This window comes from Drosophila arizonae, chromosome X (genome assembly GCF_054131065.1).
Source record: "Drosophila arizonae isolate 15081-1271.41 chromosome X, UAZ_ARI_1.0, whole genome shotgun sequence".
NCBI lineage: Eukaryota > Metazoa > Arthropoda > Insecta > Diptera > Drosophilidae > Drosophila > Drosophila arizonae.
The window spans coordinates 23,688,165-23,711,058 of NC_142927.1; the positions used below are offsets into that span (position 1 = coordinate 23,688,165).

Below are 22,894 nucleotides of genomic sequence, written 5' to 3' on the forward strand. Positions count from 1 at the left end.
ATTTATTTAAATTTGAAAATTGATTTATTTACGTTTATTTAAATTTATTTTGATAGGAAATTAATGGTTTTTTTTTTGTTGTTTTTTTTTTATTATTTTAAAAGCTTAGAAACAAAGCTGTTAAGTCAACCGATGTATTGATGACTGAAACCATTGATGACTGGTTCTATCGGTTGCTATCGATATTTTTGTTTAAAAATATATTTATATCGAAATATTTTTGCGATAATATTTAATATATATATTTAATATATACAAATTGAATATGGTGGAAACGTATTATTCCGACTTTCAAAATTGAACAACCATATGAAATTTGTGCCTTAAAGTAATAAAAGCAAGTACCAACACATCAAATATGGCGTCGCATATGAAAAAGACGTACTATGATGCTCTAAGAACCGAATACTGGAGCGTTCTTTATCATTTAAATAAAAATATTTATTCTTATTATTCTTGTTTTTTTTTGTAGCGGCTTACAAATTTATTGTCTGAAAAAAATTTAAAAAAATATATCAAAAATATTGACATATCGATATTTTTAAAGTTGCCTATATTAATATCTTTCAAAACATAAAATATCATTAATAAATTTTTAAAATATTCGACAACCCTACTTGATTTCCTTCAATATAGCTGCATGAGATTCATTCATCAAAGTCTTCCCTAAGATATAAGCAAATAAACGATAAAGGTAACCCATGAAAAAATCAGTTATATATGTATATTTATACGAACACATACATACATACGCTCTCATAAATATGTATATATGTACTCCTCCAATCGCTACACAAATAATAATATTATGCTCTCATTTACACGATTCTTTTGAGTCCAGGGTATACGAGCAGAACGTACAACAAAAAGTAAATGTATGGAATATAAAAGGGGGAAAAGCTCAAGCAGATTACACGGATCATTAGGTCAGATGAGAAAGTTCATATGTTCTTTTCTTCACACTAAGCACGACGTCCAGCACTTAATCAAATGCAAGGCGGAAGAAAGCGAGAGTGTGTGTGTGTGAGGGAGAGAGTGAGCGAGTGAGCAACTCACAGCTGAAAGGAATTCGTGTCGCAACTGCAGCAAGTTTTTGCCACGGCAACACAGCCCAATGCTCCGCCTGCTCCGCCAGCCTGTCGATTTGAGTGCTCGTCGGGCATTTGTCAATCTGTGGGAGCTGTCTGCTTTGCCTGGCTGGCTGGCTGACTGGCTGGCTGCCAGGTTGGCTTTTCAAAATTCCATTGGCATCGCAATATTCCTGATTGAGACGAAAGTTAGTTTTAGCACAGGACACGCAGGCGTTTAGCTGCAGCAACTATTTGAGGAATTTTGATAGCAACTGGCAACTGATTTGCCCCACATGGCAAATCAAATGAAGCGACTGCTAACAGCATCTTTGCAACGCAAGCCCTTTTATCTGCCTCCCCCCATCTGTAAGCTGTAACAACATTTTGATAGCACCGCATCTCCAGCTGCAGCAGATACTGTGTATTTCGTTAAGTGCTAAGCGCTGTCTCGCTTGATATACTCCTTCGAAAATTGAGAGTGGCTGATGGGGTTGCATCCATCAGTTTCAGTCAGTTAGCCAACAGGCGGCAAACAATTTCGATACAAAGAACAGTTTCCCAGTGCCAAACGAATTTAATTTGCCTTACATTCTTAACTATCGAGGAATATCCGGTGGATTTCAAAAGACTTGGTCTTTCAAGCCATTTGGCCATTTGGCTTTATTGATGAGCAGCTGTGGCAAGGGGATTACGCATACGCACTGTCTGCCACCGTAAAAAAAAATAATATCATTCGCATTGCAGCTGCTGTCTCGAAATCAAATCCCAGGCGCTAAACAACAACACTTCTCGAGTGAGACAGAGAGGGAGAGAGAGTCCAAGAGAGAGAGGGAGGCAGGGGTAGAGCTGTGAGGCCGTAGGCAAAACTGCAAAGCATCCTGGAATATCCCTTTCGCAGCCTGTGCGATGCGGTTCGTCTTTGGCAGCTTGCTGCACAATTAAACTGCAAATCACGCCTCAGATTTGGTAAAAGGCATCCAAAAGCAACAACAAAGAGAAATAACACCAGCCGCACAAAAAGCAGTTGCTAAATGGCACACAAAATTGGAGCATGGCTAAAGGCTGGCTGGTCGACAACCGAACCCAACCGAACCGAACCGAACCAAAGCGGAGCCAAACCCAACCAAGTTAGTCGAGCCAAGTCAAGACCGAATCCAAACCAAACCAAGCCAAGTCCAGCCCAGCCCAGCCACCCAAAAGCAAACCAAACGAAGCCAAACCAAACGAAACCAAACCAAACCAAACCAAGCCAGACGAAAACAAGGCTCAAAAACCCTAGAGCCAAATGGCCAAATGGCCAAATGGGGCAAAGGAATTTGCTGGTGGCAGCGGATGCGGATGCGGATGCAGCTGGAGATGCAGTTGCCGATGAAAATGCGAATGGGAATGCGGATTAAGCAGCTCAGCCACAAAAGCAGGCTCCAGTTGAAACATTACAGCTGCTATCAGTGGATTAGGGAAAGAGAGAGGCTGAGAGAGATAGATGGGGAGAGAGATGGAGCGTGCGACACATAAAGAGACAGTGGGCAGAATAATAGGTTTGTTAGACCGATAAGGAGAGACAAAATAATGGAGAGTATGTGAGAGATAGATAGAGAGAGAAGGAGAGACAGAGAAAGAGAAAGAAAGAGATAAAGCGAGATAGAGATCAAAGTCAAGAGAAAGAAAATGGGTAACGCAAGGGTAGAGTGAGGGAGAAACAAAGAGAGCGAAAAAGAAAAGAGCGAGGCGAGAGTAAGGGAGAAGAAAGAGAGAGAGAGAGAGAGGAATAGAAAGAGAAGAGGAGAGAGAGAGAGGGAAATAAAGAGGCAGCGAAGGAGGGAGAGACAGACAGAGAAAGCGAAAGAGAGAGCGAAACAGCAAGTATGAAGAGTGCAGACAAATATATAACATGAATGCAAACAAATCTGTTTCAAAGTCAATTGAGATAATTGAAATTTACTTAATTTCGACTCACAACACTTATTAGGACTTCAATACGTAAGTATCACATTATTATTCCTGCTGCAGTCAAATGGTACTTATGCAATATGAATATCAAGTTAGTCAAACAAACAAACAAAATCGCGAACCCCTCAAGCAATTTGTATAGAACTTTTTACACTTTAGCCAAGATTTTGTGCAACTGCAATGATAAACTTCTTAGCCGAGTTGTTGGCCAGCGACTGATGGAATCACTCAACAGCTGTTGAGCAGGCCGAGCCAAGAAGTAAAACGTCTTACATCTTCAGAAATGGACAGTTGTTTGCCAAGGACAAGCGCCAACTCGACTCCGACTCCTTCTACTCCAAATAAAAACGAAAAATATTTGTTACAATAATGAAGCGAACTCTGCACACACTCGACAGGCATTGGCAGGGTGTAGGAATTCGGGACGGGTAAGCTACTATCGCTGGCAACGAGCTATGCATGTCTGATGCTGCTTACATAAGTCTGTCCAATTGTTCATCATCCTGCTCTAGGCTGCGTCTCCTGCTGGAAGCTCCACACTGGCCGGCACATTGGTCAACAATGAAACGAAAAGCCTCACAATTTGCTGGCCAACAAGTTGAACTTGAGCCAGCCAGCAGTGAAGGCCTGGACGGCTGGAGGCCTGAATGGCCCAGTAGCCAGCCCTTTGAGCCGGGGGCGTCGTCAGACAAATGCTGGGGCTTTGCCCACTCGAGCGGCCCTTGGTTTAGATTGTAACCAACTCAAGTTAACCCATTAGTGCTTCGAGTGGCGTGGCTATATATGGGCGTGTGGGCGTGGGAGCTACACAAAAATTGCAGTCAAATGGAAATAAAAAGAGCGAGAGACAGAGAGGAAAGAGAGAGAGAGAGAGAGAGAGAGAGGGAGAGAGGGCGAGTACATGGCAGATAGTGAAAGTGTTGTAAACCCAAATATGTGCTACAAATAAACCGGGAGGCAAAATGGAAATGAAAAAACAATTTCAACGCAGTCACGTCTGACAATGAGAGAGTATCTCCTTGTTGTTGATGTCGTTGTTGTTGTTGTTGTTGTTGTTGCTGGAAGCTGGTGATTTTATAGGGCAAGCAAATAAATTGAAAACAGGAAAAAAAAATAACAGAAAACTCTAGAACAAATGAAAGAAAAATAAAACACAAAACTAAAGCGGACTGCGGAGCACAGCAAACTGAATACCCTGTTAGAAATTGAGACTTGATCAAAGCACAAACTGGAAAAGAGAGCATTGCTAAAGGAACTCGCTGAAATTATACTAAAATAATATAAGATTGTTGGATTGTAGAAATTATTATTTACAAATTAAATTAATGAAGGACGAGAAGGAAGGGAAAAAGAAATGCACAAAATAGAGCAAGCGAAGGGAGGGAAATACTGTATAACTAATTAAATCGAGTTTACAGCTAAAACTGACTAAGAATATATATTTAAATATATATACATATATTTGTACTCTAAAGAGTAATTCCTTGTAAGGAAACTGTTCTTAATGAACTTGTTAGCTAAATAAATAGAATAGTTATTCGCCCTTAAGCATTAACTGTCGAGCTGTTGGTAGCCTTGCTCATTTGCAAAATTATATACATATATATCTACATATTTCATTCGATTCCAGCCTGTACAACCTGTAGCAAAGTGAGAGACGAGCCAAGCTGCTAGCCGAATCGAGATTGGGCCAGATAAAAGCCACTCGGTTCGTTTGATTGATTAAGCGTATATGCATACCTAATGGGCTCGGAAATGCCTCATTCAGTGCGTTAGACGTTTTATAAAGTACACACGGCTAGGGTATCGAAATAGCGTTGTAAGAATGAAAAAAAAAAAACGAAGAAAAAGGAAAAAAAACTGAGAAAAAGCTAAAATAAAATGTGCAAGAAATTCGACCCGGAGCAGCCCTGAAAACGTTCTAGCCAGCCAACTTGGGTTCTTCGTCAATTTCGAGTCCTGCAATGATTGAATGCCCCTACACAAACACAACACACTCATGCGCGTGTGTTGTGTGTGTGTAAGTGTTTGTGTGTGTGCGGAAAAGCCTCAGCTCTAAATTCAATTGAAGCTCTTAGCTTGGGCTGAGCTTGGCTGGCGTCGAAGTTAACGTCGACGTTGACTTTGACGTTGACGTTGACGTCGACAGCGCGGCTGACGTTCCCTGTAAAAGCAAATGAAGAATTTTGTGTGCATTTTTCTAGAGCAGCTGCACGTACATACAAAGCAACCAAAGCGAGACATGAGAGGGGGGTGGGGAGGGGTCGGTGCTGCAGGGCGACCAGATATCTTGGCATTGCGGCCAGGCAACAAACCAACATGAAATTGTTGTGCTAAACATAACAGTAAAAAGCAACTAGCCGAAGAGTCAATTCCCTTCGAGAGCTTTACGATCGGCTTAAGCGGAAGATAAATTTTCCAGCAATGAATGTGACAATTGTTGGCAGCTGAGTAAGGAGTTATTTTGTTGAAAAATACTGCATTTAATAAAGACGATATAGATAAACCCGGAAGACGTTATAATCGTATAAGCGTCGTTTGAGTCGTTATAACCGGACTGTAATGTATTTATAGTAGCTATAGTCTACCGATATGGTATAGAAGACTTCAGCACAAGATTGACTAGATCGTAACCATATAAACAATAGCTGTAAGTGTAGCCTTTGGTTTCTCGTGTAACATACTTCCTTAAGCATTAAAGGTACCTTTTGCTAATGTAGAAAACCCAAACTGAAAATGGAAAAAGAAGAAAAAATAGCTGAAAAAACTCACAGAGCACACACACACACATACAAACACACAGGCACACGTGCTGGTAAAAATCATGAAATATGTAAGGTAAACTAAGTGAAAAAGAAATGGAAAAGCAGACAGAAGCTGAGACTGAGACTGCAACTGAGGCTGAGGCTGAGGCTGAGGCTGAGACTGAGGCTAAGACTCACACGGGCAGCAAAACAAGATGCAAGTCCAAAGTGCTGTGCCACGAATTTTGATGCACTCGCCAAGCGTCCTGCATCTTACAGATTTGTCTACACACACACACACACACAGAAAGAGAGAGAGGCAGAGATAGAGATGTGTGTGCGTGCGTGTGCATCACAATAAAGATGCCAAGCACAACATGGTGCACGTTGCTGAGCGGTTGGGTGGTTAGGCGGTTGGATGGCTAAGAGTTTGGGTCACTGCCACAAGTGGCGCTGCGACGATGAGACGACGTTGACGCTGCCGTTGATTGGCACAAGGCCAGACGATGTGCTGAATTTTCATCTCTGCTCGCATCTCGCAGCTCGCATCTCGCATCTATTTCAGGCGCCCTTCTAACAAGCTCGCAACTCTCGAGTGCTGTTCAGCAATGAATGCGCATGTGTATCCACAGATAATGACCGAGTGCCTTCAATTAGCAATCGGCCATTTTGGCATTGAGACAGCTGCCCAAAGTACGTGTTTGAATGGCTCTGGCTTTGCCAACACAACCAGCCCGCCAAACAAAAGGCGAGGAGCACAAACACAAACACAAACACAAAGCACTAAGTACATGCCTACTGCTAGCTGCGATTAGGCGCTCCGACCATTCGTTAAAGACTTTCGTTGCCAAATCTGTTCATAAGCGTGCTTCAAATATGCTCGTTATATATAGAGGAGCACATTACTCGGAAATGCAGAGAATCAATTCATCTTCGAGAACTGACGCTGCTGCTCGGCTTGATCTGGAGACAAGTTGGAAGACTCGTTGAGCTTACCCAGCAAACAGAAAACAGCAAACCCAGTTGCTAGTTATTGAAGAGAGAGGCGAAGAATTTATTTTCCAAAACTGATCAGATACTGATGTGATCACTAGGTATATGACAAGAAGCAGCAGAGCTCTAGTTGGTAGAGCTGCACTGGGATCTCTGATTGTGAGCAACAGACAAACTGCTTTCACAAACATTGCTCCAGCACGCACTTGGAATTTACGAGCATCCTCAACTTTAGACGCTGTGACTAACCATGCCAATAGACATAGGTTATTAAAGAATCACTGTAACTCATGCAACCCGGAGTTCTGCATAGATCGCTCTAACTGATACATGGGAGTTGAACTTAGATCACTCTAGCCTTGCATGAATCACTCCAACTCAAACAACGTACCTTAAAATGTATCTCTATAGATGTTAGATGAGCAAAGATAACTCTGATTCAAACACCGAAGCTCTCAATCGATCGCTCCAAATCAAACATCGTAGCTCTGCAAAGATTTCTCTAACTCAAACATCGTAGCTACGCATAGATCAACCTAACTCATACATGGGAGATGAACATAAATCGCTCTAGCTCAAACATCGGATGGATCACTCTGCATGGATCACTCCAACTTAAACATGGGAGCTTAAAATGGATCGCTATACCTTATACAAATCGTAGATCTGCAAAGATTATTCTAACTCAAACATCACAGGTCTGCATAGTTCCGACTCAAACATGGGAGTTGAACTTAGATCGTTCGAGCTCAAACATCGAAGCGCAACATGGATCGCTGGAGCTCATAATCCGGAGTTTAACAGAGATCAACGCAGCTCAAACCTCTGCATACAACACAGACCAAAGCAACTCATTAAGGGCAGATACTAGCTTGTATCTATATATACTAACAGACCAATGGACCGACCTGTCTATGAATCGAATGCAGCTATTTAATTCAATTATTCCTGGTTGCCTCCATTATCTGTTTTCAATCGGTTCAGTGCAACCTAATGAGAACCTAACATAATGAGATGATACATATAATCGCACTCATAGTTATTCTCTCTGTAAACAGAGGGAGATTAGAGATGATTGCCAAACACTCACTGTCTTCGTATAGAACAGTTAATGCAGAGTTCAACTCATCTGCTCGTCACTGCTCATCATTAAGCAGTTTGATTAACCCCTCGTAACATTTAATTCACATTCAGGCGATGCAAGCTGCTCGCATTACAGCATATCATATCATATTATAGCGCCCAAGAGAAGCCAGCAATAGCTATTGAGCTCAATGCGCTGGCAAATACCGCATTCCATACTCGATACGATATATGCAATAATTCAGGGCCTTTAGTATTGTTCACACACTGCCTACAGATTGGGGCTCTGCGCTCTCATTATCCGTGGCATTGGACGTGCATCAGTTAAGTAAATCACTCATCGAGCTCGTGAGGCCGACGCCGCAGCAAAACGATAACCGGCCGCAGTCGGAATGCCGAAAATCAGAGACAGAGAGAGACAGAGAGAGAGAGAGATAGAGAGAGACCCAGACTCAGACCCAACTCAAGGAGCGAACCTAAAAGCCGCAATAAATAAATCTTTTGGGGCAGCCATGGATGCAAACCAAACACGGCCATAACTGACGCGTCGCTCTGATGCCGTCAGTTCGTGTGCCAGCGGCTTTCGGAAGCGTAACGGAACGTTGCCGGAAGGGTGTCCGGATTCGACGTTAGCGATGGGAATCAAGGCGGAGGCGGAGGCGAGGGGAAGCCAGCCCTGTCTGCATAATGACCCACAAGCATAGAAAAACTTTTCTCTTCACATTTTCTCTTCTTCTTTTTTTGTGTTGCTTTCATTTGTTGTTGTGATTGTTGCTGTTGTTGTTGCTGTTGTTGTACCACATGCCAGCAACTTGGTAATCTTTTGCATCATCGAGAGAGAATGAAGTACGTGTCGTGGCTAGGACGAGGCCAGGACAAGAGGCAGCTGGAGGCTGCGACTGGCTACTGTTGCGTTTGCTGGCGCTACAAATGCATAAACAACAACAAGAAGCCCATTCAATGACTGACTGACTGACTGACTGAGGCGAGCGACTAAGTCGACTGGCCGACAAACGAACTGAGCTCAAATTGCACGGACACGATTCCCTGGAATGGCAATGGCAATGGATATGGGCAACGGGCAATGGGCACTGAAAATGGAACCAAGACTCCGAGGGGATTGAGTATCGCGCGTCTGTACTCACGCGGCGCTCGCATATGTATGGGCGGCCAACACGTTCATTCATGCCTCGGAACGTGTTAAGGAGCCGGAGGATTTTATTTTCAATGCAAGAGCCGCATGTCCTTTATCTCTAAACGTGCGACTGTGTATATCCTGGGTGTGTATATGTGTGTGTGTGTGTGTGGGGGGGGGGGGGGGGGGGGGGTAAATTTAATCAGTATAGCATTTCGAACCATTTCGACATACAACCTGAATTTAGATAACGAATTATGCCATGGGTCGACATCTCAATTCGTTTCTTTTTTTTTTTGGGAGGGCGTTACAAATGGAGATGGACTCGTGACTTACGATAGGTGCAACTTTTTCTCTGATAGCAATGATCGCAAATAATCAATCATCCAAAACTTCCTATTAGCAATAGCAATAAAATGAACTCGTTTGTCTGGAACTCCGTGTTTTATTGGGATCTAGCCATTCGTACAAGGGAAGCATTAAAACTAACGGACAGCGCATCCAAAACAGCTCGCATATGATCTAAATACCTCTAAATCTAAGATTATATAATCATATATGTATATATCCGTCATAAAGAGCTAAATGCGCTATAAAAGAATTGAATTCGAAAAAGAGCTAAGCATTGAAGTCATATAAAGTCGTGGTTAGCATTATTCAGTCTATAATACATCGTATCCATTGTCTTCATCATATTGAGCCTATGGATTGCATTAATTTTATTAATTCTATTCGTCATATTCATTGTGTTCATTCATGTTAGTCATATTCATCGCAGTCATACTATAAATCGTAATCATCGTATTTTCATAATCATCAAATTCATCGCCTTCACTATGCTTATCCTATATCTACGAGTATATATTTTCTATGGTACTCATTCTATTCATATTGATCATATTCATTATATTCAGCATACTCATCGTATTATTCATATTCATCATATTCATAATATTCATATATTATATTATCATATATTCACTATCATAGTCATTTAAGCTGAATTCTTCATATTCATGGTAATTGTAATTGTATTACTCATATTAATCATACTCATCGTATATGTCCGTCATCATATTCATTGCATTGATTATATTTGTCATATTCATCATATTATTCGTATTCATTCACATTCATCACATTCAACATACTCCGTACTCTTTGTATTATACAAATTCATCATTCAGCATGTTAATAATATTAATCATATGTCATATTCATCGTGTTATTCGTAATCATCCCATCTTTTGTATTTCTGCCATCTATCGTATTCTTCAAATTCATCGTATTCATCGTGCTTGGCTTACGTTATGAAAGTCGAAGTCTAAGGCTTGTGGTTAGAATTGCTTCTATTACCGTTTTCCGCATCGTGTTTCGTTGACAGTCGCAGCACGCATCCAGCTCTAGTTACAAATACAATTGTTGCACACACATCTATAAGTGTATGTGTGTGCGTGTGTGTTTGCCACTGTCTGTGTCAGCTATGGTGGCGCCTCAGAGCGCACGTAACGTGTGCTTGTGCCTCATTTGCGGAGCCTTAGGCTCGTTTTGCAGAGGTCAGCAAATTTTCATTTTAGCCTCTGCGTTTTTATACACACTCGAGAGCACGCTCACACTCACACGCTCACACACTCACACACTCACACACTTAGACACACGGCCATTCACACGCACACGCACAGCCAGTGGCGCACAGTGGCACAATTTAGTAGGTCGCCAGGAAATGACAGTTATTGCCTTTGCCCTTCGCCTATTGCCGAGACCAGGAGATGTAAAAAAAAAAAAATAGTAGGCAGTTCAGATCGTTTTTACACCACAATTACGAGCGATGAATGAAAATGCAATGGGAATGCCTTTTTAAATGGCCCGTCACACACACACACACACAGTCACACTCACACACATACACAGAGACAGAGTCGTCAATTTGCCACTTCGTCAGTTCGTCCATTCGTTCACTCGCTGCTACCCATTTCGCAAAAAGCATGCAACGAATGTGGCACAAAGCGCAATGCCCAATTGTATGCAACGTTTTTGTAACTTGCCGCACAATGGGTGCCGCAGGGGCAGCAGCCAGGGGGCGGCGGAGCGGGCGGGCCAGAGCGAGAGAGAGGCGTCTGCCAGCCGCATCACGTGTTGACACTGTGGCCATTTTTGGCCCCTTGTTTCGCATAGCCTGAGCTTATTCTGTTTGTTTCGGCATTGTTCTGTTTCGGTCAGTTGTTAACAAGCAAATTAAGTTATATGCTCGAATCCTTTCCAGCCCGTCATGCAACGGATCTGAGGCAACACGGCCACAGGTCAAGTAGCTCACCGGAAAGAAGAATGAAATTAAAAGGAAAGGAAAGGAAAGGTAAACTGGCTGATGAAGGCACAGCAAATTGGCAGCCAAAGAAACAATTCTTGCCCCAACAATTTCCAACAATCGAATTCAATATATAATGATATATACTTATATATGATACATACATATTTGATTGAAAGCGTAGCTACTCTGAGCCTTAATATTATTAAGAGTATATTCGGTAATGGTCTAGGAAAATGATGGAGAACATTCACGATCATTCAGGAATACTTTATAGCCTAGTATATCAAAGTATTCGACAACTAGCTAAAATAATAGAGATCAATCAGGATCTACAGCGATCGTAGCCGAATGCGTTACAGATTAGGGATTCATCAGCGAGCAATATACGTGAAAAGCAAAGGAAATCTAGCTCGAGGTTGAAAGAAAAAAGAAATATAGTAGTAGTAGAGACAGGGTGCTACTACAACTACTACAACTACTACTAGAAATAGTTTACTTATGTATATGCCGATTCTCACTTCATAAATATGTTTTAAATTGGAATAAATGGAATTTAAGATGTGTTCATAGAACGACAGCAGCGCATTGATTCTAACGAATGGACAGTAGACTAGGGAATACCCACGACTAGCTTTACAACTCGGAAAATAATGGCTAAAGCCTTTAAGGCCAGGCCTGGGATAACATAAACTATAGAGCTTAATGTGAAGGAGGTACATTAACGGATGGAACTCTTAAAACAGAGCTGCAAAGTCCTGAATGAATGATATGAGCAACACATATCTTCCACATTTTTCAGAATAAAAGTTCGGAGAACCTCATCAGCTTGACTCTCAAGTTAGTCTACAATTCTTTGGCCTCTATTCCATGATGCTAATGCAACTCAGAGAACTATCAACATCAAATTTTATTAGTTGCTTTGCCTATTAGAGCTCATCGAGCAATGACAGAAATCTCGAATTTATATGAACTTTAGTCATTGAAAGGCACTTGCAAATTTGACAACTACCTTAACCACCTAGTAATAAAAGTTGAAAAGTGCGAAGTAATAATAATAATACATATAATAGAAATGCAAACTTCGTTGCTTTTACATAAGCATATAAGCCGATTACATTATAACAATGCTGAATCTTATGCTCCAGCAACTATCTCACTTAACCCAAAAGAAAGAAGCGAATGTACACCCACACGGAACCCAAAAAAATTTATGTATATAACCCAAGTTTTAAGCTGCTTCTATTCACACGCCGCCCTTATGAGGGGTTTCATCAGCTCAACTCACTCCAACCAACTCCCCTTAACCTACGCCATTTTGGTCGCCATCACACTTGCCCAAACTTTGTCATAATCCAAAGCCAAAAAACCAATAGACCAATCGACCAATAGACCGCGAACCAAAAAAACCCAAAAAAAAAAAAAAAAAAAAAAATGAAATGGAAAAACTGAAAGAAAAACCACATGTGAATGACGCAAAGCGACCGGAGTCACCGAATTGAGGCTTTGCCCACACGCACGTGTGCAGTTTTTCGCATTGGGTGCGAGTTTTCCTTTTATTTTCGGCTGCGGGGTGCAAAATAGATGAAATGAAATGAAACATTTTAACAATAAATGCAAATTTAGCTAAGCCGCCTATTGCCGACAACAATAATAAACAACAACAGCAACTAACAACCCAATCCTACGACACAAATAGACACACAGCTGCACACGCCCCTTCGCACCGCACCGTCGCGCCCATGCCACCAAAATTGAAAAGTTTATAAAGCAACTCCCAGGCAAACAACAAAAACGAGAACTTTTATAAAAATAAAATCGAAAATAAATGCGCCATACGCACAACGAGTAGATACCCTGTAAAAATAAGCAAATCCTGCCTGAGTGAAATCATAAACTTTGCATGACATCAGAAGAACAGAAAATATTTAGTATGTTAAGAGAGTAAGAAGTAAATGGACGATCTACGGTTCAACTGGACGGTTTTAGTATACCTCATGAGAGAACTAATTGATCGACAAAAATAGATTTCTGCAATAACATTTTTCGCCTTTCGGGAAAACTTTCAAATAATTCCTAGACGATAGTCTTGATAATAATTTAAATTATTAGTTGTAATTTAAATTCATGAAGTGTTGTAGCTCAAATATCAAAAATATAGTTAGCTATAACAGAAGCTTACCAAAAAAGTAAAACTCATACTCATTAATAAACTATATTCATTAAGAAAACCCACAGAGAGCTATAGATGATCCATTCATATCCAAATGCTTTTATCAGCAAGTTAGCTCAATCCATACAAATATAATTTACATTGACTTAGCACTGTTTATGTAGCTATATTTTGTCAGCTGTTCATTGCCTATATATTGCGTTTGCAGGGTATGCAAAGCGCACGCAGGCCATGCAAATTTTTCGCTTTATTTTCACGCGCAGCTGATACACAAATCGTTACGCTTCGCTGTTTGGATATGTATGTTCTAGTGTATGTGTGTTTGTGCTTCTGTATGTTTATGTGTGTGTTCGTATGTTTGTGTGTGTGCGAGCGTGAAAAGTGAATGGCAAAATGTGTCAGCACGCGGCGCACTGGGCGCACAGAGGTCGAGCCTCGGTTTCACAAATTTGCTGCTCGATTTTGGGCGCGCCTGACCAATTGTATGATTTAATATGACAACGTGTTTGCTGCTGTGCATGCAAAATCTCTATATAACTGTGTGTGTGCGTGTGTGTGTGTGTGTGTGTATGTATGTCTATTTGCGTATGTATATATGTGCACAATGGGCTGGCTAAGCCGTTATTCAATCACAAAACTATACACAGAGCATCCAAAAATAACAAAATAGCTTTGAACTCGCAATTGGAATTAACCGAAGTTCGTATGCTCTGTTCTTTAATAAATCATTCCCAAATGCGGTAGATAATATAGTATGTATGAATGTAGGCAATTGCGATTATACACAAGACTTGTTAAGGATAGGGTAGAGCGCTAGTGGGCATTAGGGGCTTTACATGATATTGTATACGATATATCAACTAACTATATAGGATAACAATAGTTAGATATGAAAGATATTTTCACAAACTATATACCACATATTAACCAACTATAAACTATGTATAAGCTAACTATATACGTTATGTTGACTTAATATATACGATACGTGAATTAACTCCATACGACCAACTATAAATGATATTTAAAAGAACTATATACAATATGTAAAAAATAAAACCATATATGATATTTTAACTAAACATATACGATTCACTTGCTTTATACGATATGTTAGTTAACTATGAACGATAAATTGACTTACTATAAGTTCATTTATACATATAACGTATACTCTTACTGGTTAGCATAACGTGTGTATCGTTTATATTTACTAGCTAGCATTTTGTATTTATCAAAATTGACCAATTAACTAGTTTACATCATCGCATCAGCAGCTAAGTTAATTCACTATCGTAAATGCTAGAAAATCAAAGAAGATTTTCATATCGAAACATTTTCAACATATGGACTTTAAGATTTACACTCGATAGCAAGTTCAGTCGATACTTTATTTTATTTGTTTCTGTTTTTTTTTTTTTTTCCAATATTAGAAAATTTATCCTGCACTCAGGTTTCATGAATTAGTAAATATTTCATAAATAGAACAACGCAGATTAAAATACATAAAATTTATGAGCTTTGCAAGTTTTGAGCTTGGATTTTCATATAGCTGAAGGAGTCGCAGTTGTTGCAATAGAAGTGTGTAACGTGCATAAAAATAAACGACTTCAAATTTTATAAAGTAAACACAATAAACACACAAGCACACATACACAAGCACATACACACACACACGCATACAAATACGGTTTGGTTCGCTTCGTTTGTGTTATAGATGACTGCATATAAACTGAAAATCGAAAACCATATTTCAATTTGCGGCATTTAGCGCACACAAGCACACGCACACACTCACGCACACAGACGCACATAGATGTGTGTAGTAAGGACACGCATGATGAAATTGATACGCTCTGCCGTAACGAGCATCAATTTCTCTTTTCTCTTTTTTTTTCATCTGCCTCTTTTTTTTCATTTTTTTAAATACCCTCAACAATTACAGCAGCGGGTATTTGAAGCCAGCCCATAAGCTGCTTACAATACAGCCATTCAGCTGGTATTTTCACATTATAATTGCTGCTGCCTGCTCCCACAAGACTTGCGGCTGTTTAGTTGCTCCACTTGCTCCACTTGCCACATTTAACCAGATTCTGTTACTCATTTTGATCGGCATGAGAGCCACTTATATCGCCCTTCTTCATGCATAGCTGGCATCGAGACGGTCACAAAGTCAATTCACAAAGACAAACTCGAGCTGCCTCTCGACACACTCTCCACGTCACTTCAGCTGGGCACATTCATCACAGTGAATACCCTACACAGAGCACACACACACATACATAGCATATTTAATTCGTAGTGCTGCGTGAAATTCCCGTTATTTAACATAGAATTGTTAACTGGGCAACAATCTCGGCGATTTTGGGGCCATTTTGTGGCCGTTAATGCTTAAGTATTTCGGGCTACGGTATGGGCATGCGTGTGCGTGTGTGGTGTGTGGGTGTGTGGGTGTGGCTGGCTGTTCGAATACACGACTACGACGTGGATATGTTTGAGCCAGCGCTGACCAGAACCAACTAATCGAGCCTTGTACCAAATAAATTACAATTCACTCTGCGTATGTGTGTTTGTGTGTGTGTGTGTGTCGGCTTGGTTGCCTGTTGGATGCTGAAACACGATTTTACACCTCGTCTGCAGCGGCCATACAACATTTTGCGGTACATGTGCGCAGATGTATGCTCTCTCTCTCCCTCTCGCTACGTGTGAGTGTGTGTGTGTGTGTGTGTGTGCATGTGGTGGTCCGCTTTAGACATAAGCTGAAGCAGCTGCAAGGCGCCCCCGGCTACATACATCATTCAACAATGAACGATTTTCGCCATATATATGAGGAGATGTAGACACAGCTGTGTGTATGTGTGTGTGCATGCCTGCATGTGTGTGTGTGTGTGTCTGTACCGGATGTCATTTGTATAAACTTATATGGTGGGATTTTCGACTGGCTTGGTTTGCGCTTTTGCTCCCGCTGTCACTAGCTGACTATCTCTCTCTCTCTCTCTCACTCCCACTCTCTCTCTCTCTCTCTTTCTCACTCTATGTCTCTGTCTTTCTCGCAATCGTGTGCACTGGTAGCCAAGTGGAAAAGTGAAATAAGCGCAGCTTTTATGCCCGAACGTAGCCAGTCAATTTGGGCAAACGGATAACGGATAACGGATAATATATAATGGATAATGCTTTATGGCGTACATTACGCCCAAAAGTAAACCGCACAATGAACAAATTGGCAAGCCAACGCGAAAAAAAAAGACAATACGATAAACACACGTTAAAGGCGATAAACTAATAAGCGCAATATATTTACATATATCTGAAGTTTCAGATATAAATATATACATATGTATACGAGGGCGGTACCATAATCACCGGACATAACAAGTCGATGGCTATTTCAATGAGCTGAATAGTTCATACTATAAAAGTTCATACTCTATAAAGCAGAATATGTTGAGAAGTAAAGGAAAACAAATTGCAAATTAGTCGAGTTCAATTTTCGGTAGGGCACTTCTGAGACCGTCTTCGTATAATACATTTATACATACATATATGCATATATCTATTATCCTTTCCTGCCATTCACAATCAAAACCTAAATTGTTCTTGAAGAGAACGAACAATCAGAGCTGAATTGGACGTTAGCCACAAACAACATACAGTGAGCACACGCTAAATGCGCCACTTCAGTACAGACAATATGCCATTGAAAGGCATATGTGTATGTCGAATGTGGGTGCTATAGCGCTTAATACCCGTTAGGATATTTCGACTCACATTAAATAGAAATGAAATGTATTGTAGTTCAAAGTTCTGGCCTACGCATCAGCCCAAAACTTGATTACACTATTCGAAGCCTCTCGATTTCCATTTTATCTCTCTCTTTATTGATTCGGCTTTTATTTGGCTTTTTTCCTTTGATTTTCAAAAGTTTTTTTCCATTTGGTTTCTCGTTTTTTCCTGACTTTGTTTTTTGTTGTCGTTTCATTTGATGCAATATAAACTCATTGTCTATTCAGCAGGTTCTCATTAACCCCGTTTGCTATTCTTTTGTTCTCGGGGGGACTGCGCCTCGACTGTTCGCCCGATCCCAATTCCATTTACCTATTATGGGCACAACCTGACATTTTTGCCTTGCTCAGTTATCGCATCGACGCACACGCGGCCAACTTCTAATGGCCAAAAGCTGAGCCCCAGAACCAGCTACCCCAATACACTTTTTACTCCCTAGCCCTCTCTCTCTCTCTCTTTCTCTCTCTAGCCCTCTCCCTCTCTTAAGCATTGAGCCACAATTATGAGCTGCCTTTAATCATATTAATGTGACCGCTGCTGCTTTCACGATAGTCAGCTTTCCGCCAACTTTTCACCCGTACCATTTGCACGCACCGCTGCCTGAATCCGTACGGCTTTGCCCTTGCCCTCGCCCTCGCCTTCGCCTTCGTGTTGGCGCCTTTTGCCCCTTCGCTGATGCTGTGCTTGGCGAAGCGAATCGGTTTCCTTATTTTATATGCAGTTTTGCTTCTTTTGGGGTCATTTTGGTGTTTTTTTAGCCATTTCTTGAGCTAAACTTGACCTTCAATTGTATATAATCCATATTCCCCATTCTTCTCTCTCTCTCTCTCTCTCTCTCTCTCTCACTCTCTCTTTCCTGTCTCAATTGGCAGTCTGCCTGCGACCTTTTTGAATGACTCTCCGTGGAATTGAGGCAAAGAAACGCTTATCGCTTTTCTATTACGGGCAGCAACGTCTTGCCCACTGAACACGCCCCATTCGCAGCACACCTCAAGGACTGGCTCCTGCTGCTCCTGCTGCTGCTATTGCTGTCGTCTCTGCTTGCGCTTCTGCTGCTCAGCTTCTCTGCTTCTTATCTGTATTATTGTTTCAATTGTTCGCTGGCAACTTCTGCAATTTCCAGCCTGGCCACAAACAATTCCGACTGCCAACTCCCAGACACGCTGGCAGCAGCTTCATCTGCCTTAGCTTAAGAGCTTGTTGTCTTTTGTCTCAGTTGTTGTTCTTGCTGTTGTCCCCGTACTTAAGTAATTCATTTGTGCTTAAGATACAAAATGATTTCGTTAAATTCACGTTCAGAGAACTAAGTAAATAATCATCCAAAAGTTTGCCTGCTCCACAATTGTTGGATCCCGAAAGCCGCAAAATGTAAAGTGCGCATAATTTTACGAGCCAACGAGATGACAAGCAGCTGAAGCAGGGGATCCGAGGCTGAGGGGCCGCCCCTTCAGTTACTTGGCAAACTGTGCAGGTATCTGCTGTATCTAATTGACTGAAGGATGAGGACAACCGTTGCTGCCCCTACCGCACCCCTCCGCTCCCCTGCCACCTGACAACAGGCAGCAGGCAGCAGTTGAAGGACATGCGAAAAGCCAAAGTAACTGACACCGACAAATAATAATATAATTTAAAGTATATATACAGAGAGAGAGGGGGGTGGGGGGTGGGGAGAGAGAGAGAGAGAGAGAGAAAGACAGCTGCAGCTGGAGCTGGAGCTGGAGTTGAGCTCAAAGTTTGTCCGCGCAACGGCCTCGCGTCAACACAATGCGAACGGGAATTACAAAGATTTTCTAATGAGCCAAAAACTTAAAAGCAAATGACCGCCCAAACGGACAGATTAACAGGCAGGCAGCCGGGCAGGCAGGCGGAATGATAAATAGACAATGACAGACAGTCAGACGGACAGACGGACAGACAGACAGATGGTGACAAAAGTTTTTTGCAGTCTCCGCCACGCCCACAAGTCCCAAATACAAAAGAACGAAAACAACTCACGGGCCCGTGCGTTAAGCTTGTCATTGCGAGCAACAGCGAGACCTAACCGAATTTTTAATACCCTAACCAGACCACTAGATTTCCAGGCGTGAATGATTTTCGAGCGTGCTTTTAGTTCGATATATTTTGCATGCATTTTATATTTTTTAAGTCGGCTTTCTATTTGATCAATTGTGTGTGTGTTTATTTTTTACACACACAAACACACACACACAATTTTATGCATTTTAATATTATCATACTTTTAATGCTCAGTAAGCTCTCTTCAAATATGCACATTCATAAAATATATTTCAAATAAATAAGGGGAAAAAATAAAGTGAATTGAAAAGCAATTACGCCACAGGGATTAAATATTGTCAATCATTTTTTAAAACCAACTAAAATATATGTGCAATATATCTATAGCTCTATATGTACATATATGTACCCATATATTGTATATCTCTTTCACTTCTATTACAAAAAGTAATAATGCCCAGAGCTTGAGCGAGAACGCAAAGTTATGTACGACTTATTGGAGCGATAAATACATTAATTAAAGTCAAGTTACTCATAAATAAATGAAATGTGCTGAAAGGCGAGCCCAACAACAACAAAAAGAACAGCAACAGCAAAAGCAGCAGCAACAGGAGTGAAAAGTGGTAAAAAGTCAAGCGAAGCAAAGCCTGGACAGGAGACGTCGACGGTCATTAATGAGGCAAGCAAAACGCGTAATGGAAACGCACTGGAAATGAGGAAAACTGAGAAAAGGACATGCGGTCGAGTTGGATATTGCGAAACTTGAAAGTGCTGCAATTGAATATGTGTGTGTGTGTGTGAGTGTGTTTGTGTGCTATGCAATGCTTGACTGAAGCTGAAGTGTGGTCGAATTGAGGTCAGACTTAATGAATGGCAGTAGGTAATTGGTGGCAAGCAGTTGGATAAACGCGAGTTCTAGACGACCAAGAGCTACGGCTGAGCTGAAGCTTAGTTAAAGTCCACATTAGATGTTGACAGAGGCAGAGGAAGCAAAGGACAACAGAGATAAATTCAAGCCAACAGAGACTATGGCAACAGAATGACGAAATGGTCAGAGCTTCCTGATTCCGAGCATCCACCGTTCATCTTAATTGATAGGCATTTATAATGTAAATTATCCAACATCTTGTTGACTTAATGTTCCCAACATCAAAGCAACTTTAATGAATTTTCACTTAAAAATACATACGATTCTTAAGAGCTCGAGTGCGCAATGGCCTGAAGGCAAAGTTTCGAATGTTGACAAAAGAGTTAAGAGAGCAAAAACGGAATGAAAAAGCGAAAGTGAGGAAGCAGCAACAGAACGACAAAAGGAGTTGCATGTCCTCGCACGCTCCTGCCAGAGCTCCTCATGTTAATTGAAGCACATGTTTAATGCATGTTACGCAATAACCTCATGTTAAAGTAAAGCTAAAGCTTCCATCTCCAAAACAACGTAAATTGAAAAATTGCTGTCATGTGACATAGGTTGGCAAAAGAGTGGAGAATGCGAGAATGGCGAAAGTAGTTGCAACAGCTTTCAGAGTAACATTCATGTTAGGAGTCATGTTAAGTGAAATACATTTATAATGCATGTTATTTAACCGCTTGATGACTCTGGGTTAAACGTGTTAGCAAAATTAAGTTTGAAAAAAAAAAAATTGCCTCAAATCTCTGCGTTGACACACGAATTAAGGAAGCAAAAGAGAATGAAAATAAATAAGGGGATATCAAACTGACGAAGGCACAGTCGATGTGCTCTCATCTTAATTGAATGACGTATATAATGTATCATCATGTCATTTAACCTCTTGTTGACTGAATGCTAAAGCTTCAAAGCAACTTTCAAGTTCCTTTGAAAAAATCAAACATTTGCGAAGGGCTTGAGCTCAGTAATTTGAAGATTAAGTTAGAGTAACTTGAAGTTGATCAAAGTTAAAGGCATAATAGACAAAGTAGTTCGTATGGTGTTTTAATAGAAAGGGAATATTCCTCAAGTCAAGTTGAAGCACAAGCTGCAAAGTGTTTATGCATTTTCTTTTAAATATTTTATTTTTACTCTTGTTAGCATCAGGTCAATTATGTGTACAATCATATCAGCTTGTGCTTCTCAACTTACCTTAGTCGTAGTTGGCCATGGAAATCCAGTCAGCCTGAAAACTGCACATAAGCTGCGAAAATCCAAATTTGGAGAGCTGTAAATAAAAGTGAGGAAAAGAAAACAAGAATTATTAAATGAGCTAAAGATTAAAGACAGCAAGAACGTCCGACTGCTTGATGCTCGTTCAAAGCAAAAAAAAAGAAAATGTACACTTATTACAAAGTCGATATATTCCGATAATTATTGAGTCTAAGGCACAAATCAAATCAAGTATAGATGTTTAAGTCATATCATATCCAGTACTCGTTCAGAGTAACAAACCCTATATATTCCATTTTACTGATAAGCTCGAATATTAATAGATTTATCAAATGCAAACATCGTTCAAGGTTGAAAGCGAATCTTGTTGAAAGGCCTATGAGAGATCTACATAATATATATGAGCAACTTATCAGTTAACATCTGATAGTTGCTTTTTGTTGGGCTTGATTTGTTATCTCATTGTGAAGAGATTTACATTAAAGAAAACTTTGGGTATTGCTCGTTTCATTGATCATTGCATTATTCTTCATTGCTTCCTTACGTTTTTTGTTGTGTAATTCCAAGTACCTATCAAACTTAGGAATGCTATATTTCTATATAAATATTTACTTTGCTATGTTAGTCGTATTGCGTGTGTCTTTAGCCTCTCATAATTCACATATAATTTAATCTAAATACTATAAATTTATTGCCAAAGAGAATGCACGCGCATATCTAGTCCATATGATATGTTTATATAATATACATGCACAGATATACTTAATATATAGTACATACCATATATATATCTACGGATTATATATGCCATTATATATTACAAATGTCAAATCTGTCCTGCTTAAGCTCTGTTCACATAGAAAAGCAGTCTAATGTGTGGATCTATATGCACGTTAATGTCAAAGCTCATGTCAGCTGACTGCCAGAGCCAGCTGTCAGCTTACTGTGCCCCCACACAATTTGGATGGCTCTCGATATTATTTATAATGATGAAACTTAGCACCGGCTATTATGAGCCCAAATTTGCACAGATAGCCAAAGGGTCAACAGGCAACGGACAACGCCCAACGGACAACGGTCAACGGCCTTACTTTACGGCCAACAATGGCTGAGAAATATTGGTAGAAAATGGTTTAAATACATATAGGACTGTGGGCGCCATTTGAATGCCCTATGCTGTTGTTAAGAAAATGCATGAAATGCCATGTGAGAGCTCGCATTAACCTTTTTCTTTTTTTTTTGCCAGCCGAAGAAAGTTTCAACTTTTCCATTGGGACTGGCGCCGGCAGGCGAAAGAGTTTTTAACGAAAATTAACACCTTGTTGGTAATGTCTCAGGTGTGCGCTGCGCTTATTATGGCAGGCTTTATAGAATCTTTATCAGCGGCTTCTTTGCAATCCAAACCAATTGCCAGGCGGCTCCTGGCGGCATCGTTTTAATGAGCTAAAGTTTTTGGCCAAAGTTGTCGAGCTGCTGACAGCGCCAGAGAGAGCGCCAGAGAGAGCTCCAACGCGAGTCGAGCT

General features: G+C 40.7%; 1 protein-coding gene across 1 annotated transcript in view; it reads right to left on the bottom strand.

Moving 5' to 3' along the window:
* LOC108620385 (uncharacterized) overlaps nt 1-22,894 on the bottom strand; it is an 85,706-nt gene that overhangs the window by 30,161 nt on the left and 32,651 nt on the right. Inside the window, exon 2 of the mRNA XM_089475451.1 lies at nt 21,351-21,426. The gene's annotated coding sequence lies outside the window, so the exon portion shown is untranslated. The remainder of the gene's footprint in view (nt 1-21,350; nt 21,427-22,894) is intronic.